Here is a 4,247-nt window from a genome sequence, read left to right on the forward strand (position 1 = left end):
ATTCCAAACAATTAGAGGGAAAAAGAAATACAGAAAACAGTCTCCGTGAAAGTAGGAAAAGAGAAATAAAAGCTAAGTAAAAGCATAGTAAAATGAGACAGAAGTTCAAATGAATTAAAAATGACTTTAAATGTAATAAATAAATAGAAATTAAAATTCAGAGTAGATTAAAAACAAAATCCACATATACCATTGCTGATCAAAATGTTCAGACTTAGGTCCCACTCTCTTTAATGCTGTTCTCAGTGCCTTAGCTTAGCAAGGCAAAAGTACATTCTCATTTAATTAATGTCCTGAAATCATTTTCACCTGTGACAACATTAAGACTAGATTATAAACACAGCTTATACAATAGAAAAAAGGCAAAAAAATTGCTTTCAAACCAAATTTCCTCCATTATGATGAGAGCTAAGGAGTTAAGTTTTCTAGATCAGTTCCAAGATTTTTTAAAAGTAGTTTTACATGACTTAAAAGATTAACAAACGGTAAAAAACTGTGAGATTTATTTTTGATCTCTCACTCGTCTTTATTCTTCTGCCAATTTGATGTCTTTAAAAAAGAATTCTTTGAAATTCCAGATTACAGAGAACAGATCTCGTTACTGATTTTATTAAAACACAAAAATAAAATACATATCTATGAGCTTATACTGAAAAATAATTGAATGAGAAGGAACAAATCTCTCTTACATTAGGATTCCAAACCCTCTATGGAAAGTATAGCTTAATTCCTTTCCTCCTTCAGCAAGGTTTCGACTTAAGAGACTGACTTCCAAAGAACAGCATACAGAACTGAAAAATAGTAATTTTCCAATAAAAAACCTGGCAGATACCATCTTAACCAAGTAATCAAGGTCAATATCACCAGTAATAAGTCATGTTGGTATCATGTACCCCATGAAGTGATGTAGAGAGAAAGGCATCTCAGCTCTGTGGTATTCTTTCCCAGAAAAAGCACAATTCTAGTAAAATAAAGAGAAACTATCAGACAGCTTCGAATTGAGGGACATTCTACAAAATACCTGACTAGTACCGGTAATTTTACAAAATGTCAATGTCTAGGAAAACAAGGGAAGACTGAGAAACTGTTACAGACTAAGGTGACATAATGACTAAATGCATTGTGGCGTTTTGGACTGGGTCCAGGAACAGAAAAATGACATTAATAGAAAAACTATGAAATCCAAATAAAGTCCATAGTTTGGCTAATTATATTGTACCAATGTTCATTTCTTAGTTTCCATAAACTAAATTTGATCAACAGGTACCATGTAAGATGCTCACATTAGTGGAAACTAGATGAAGGGTATACAGGAACTCTGTACTACCTCTGCAACTTTTCTGTAAATCTGAAATTTGTTTGCCTCCTTTTAAAAAGTCTTGGAGTATTCGAAAAAATAAAATAAAAATATTCAAATCTTAATTTGTATAATTCATCTGTAAAATAAAAAATAATTTTCATAATTTAAACATATCAAGACTTGTTCAAAGTCAGTCAGTGGTAAAGAACTAAACACTACAAACACCAGCTTATTCTTTAGAAAAATCAGGTTTAAATGTATAAGCTCTTTATGTGTAGTTTCCACAATTTCTTTCAAGTTACATTTAGATGAATAGAAGCTATCCTAACATCAGCTACGGCAGAGACAAACAGGAATTGTTGCCTACTGGCAAAGAATGTGGACTTATTTTGCTACACGATTTTTGTTTAAGATTACCCTGAAAGGACATGGGAAATATCCCTAATTTGCCTTAACTCCATTATAAACAGGTCACACAGTTAAATTCATTCTTGACCTAATTCTATTTTCAGAATTTCCCAAAATTTGGCTACCACCCACTACTTTAAGAATTTGTCCTGAAAGAATTTAAGATGTAAAATGGAATACACACACACACAAAAGGAATATATACCTCAGTATTAACTGTGTATACTTGGGAGGTTTGTGATTGGTGATTGGTGGTTTTCCTTTTGCTTATTTTTCAGTCTTCCTCTGTGAGTGGATACAGTAATGACAATTTGGCATGTGTCTGGTACTGCAGGAATTCAGTGTTATTGACTAAATACTGAACTGGCATTACTTTTACTATTAAACTGAGACCCAGCCGCTGCCTGTAAAGGAAGAGGTCACAGTGGGAGTGACGCCCCGGCCCCTGGGCAAGAAGCTGCAACAGGAGCTTATGCTCAAGACCATCATCCTCTGGCGACAGAACTTCTGCCTTCCCTGACTCAGACCACCACCTCTTCAAACCATCCACAGAACAGCTGGAAAGTCTCCCGAGACTTCCCCAGTGGCTACCATCACAGCACGCCTGCAGGGAAGCTCTTCACGCCCTGTCATCTCTGCTGTGTGACCAGTGTCACGTATGACTGGACATCCTGGAGGACAAGTGGTCAGCACTGTGTGTGTTACGTCAGGACCGTCCTTCTCTCCATGCAGGGCCTGCTAGGAGAACCCAACATCAACAGTATTTTGAACACACATGCTAAGTTCTGGAGAAACAACCTTCTACAAGAAACGTACTCAGAGCAGGTTTCCCTGCAAGCGCCCTGACGTGGCTGTCCAGCCTGTCTCCCTGTGTTGTCTTTATTTTTTCCTCAGGTGGTCTGTCCTTTCTGTGATTTCTATGTAGAAAACCTGTTTTATTAAGTTGTTTTGCTTAAAAAACAAACATTTGGTTTGTTTTTTTCTGTTTAATTGTCTCCAGTTGAGCCTTTGTAATAAGAATATTAAATATTTTTTTTTAAAAAAAATAAAAGAATCAAGGTGCCTGCTAAATTTTAGAACTAAGTATTATCACAAGCATCCTTTATAGTTTTATAATCTACAAAGACATTCAATTGTAAGGATGAAATGATTTTAAAAAATAAACATCAATCCTAGGATCAATTAGTACTGGTTAACTCTTAGGTAAAAAAGGAGGGTAAACCTGCCAGTTATATTTGGTCTTTCAGAAAAGGGAAAAAAATTAATAAGGCTCAAGTAGGTCTTAAAATAAAATAAATCAAATAGATCTCACTTTACAAGAGACTGTTTACTGAAGTTTTGGAAATAATTTTTCTGTAATAGACTAAATCCTTTTTTTTCCATTTTTATTTTTGACAGTAATGTCAAATACTTTAAACCACTACATTCCTTGACCTACACCAAAGTATAGAGTGATTAAAAAGCACCTAAATTGTTTGTGTTACTACTCATCTAATCCTTCTTTAATGTGAAAGCGTTTTAAATGTATTCCTTTCATAAGTTTAAATTTTCAATTTTTTAAGGCAAGGAAATGTATTGTTTTATTTTTAATATCAGATATAAATATTGTATTAGGAAAACTGAGATAATTATACAAAGCTGATTTTACTAGAGAAAATCTTATTTAAAAGAGTCTTTACAACAAACAAAATGTAAGGTAACGTGGCACCCAGGAACCAATCATTTCACAATTCCCACAACCCATGTTACTCAAGAAAGAAACAATGATAGTAGAGCTTGGCAGGGGTGGGGGTGGGGAGTGAAATTAAAAAAAATCTTGAAGAAATAGAATACCTTGAGGACATAATAAGGCTTTTCCTTTGATTCAAATCCTCAAAAATACATTCTTATCCTTATAAATTTAAATTTCCTTTTAAATATTGGTGGCGGTATTCAGGGACAACCATAGAACCAAGGGTAAAGAACACTAGTTCAACAGGGTCCTGTCAAAAGGATGACAAAGCCTATACTTGTTAGAAATATGACAGGGTAATGATTCGAAAGGGAAAAGCCTACTCAACTGGGTATTTCAATCTACTCTTGGAGCTTAGCCATTATGGTCAGTAAATTTTCTGGATCTATTAAAGCCTTTTGTATTAGGAAACTTACATACAAGGAAAAGACAAGCAGTACTAGATTTTTACGATATAAAAGGGATGGAAATAAATTTGTAAAACTTACCTTCATAGTAACATATTTATGACATACTTCTGAAGCTTACTATCAAACCAGTCAAAAAAAACAAGAATTAAAAGCAACCCCTCTCCCACACATTTGACAAGTCTTCCCATCTTGAATTTCTCTAGTCTTTACTGGAAAAAAATTTAGAATAAACTGTACATAAATCATCTTTGTTTTTTACATAGAAGTATTAATAATAAATGCTATCTCTTAAGTTCTAACTGACCATAAATCAGTAGGTGTTTCTTGAAGCAGGAGACCACTATCAAAAGCATTATAACATCAATCAAGTATTAAGTTCATAAGAATACACTTGTAC

The sequence above is a fragment of the Rhinolophus ferrumequinum genome, chromosome 7, assembly GCF_004115265.2.
Source record: "Rhinolophus ferrumequinum isolate MPI-CBG mRhiFer1 chromosome 7, mRhiFer1_v1.p, whole genome shotgun sequence".
Classification (NCBI taxonomy): Eukaryota; Metazoa; Chordata; class Mammalia; order Chiroptera; family Rhinolophidae; genus Rhinolophus; species Rhinolophus ferrumequinum.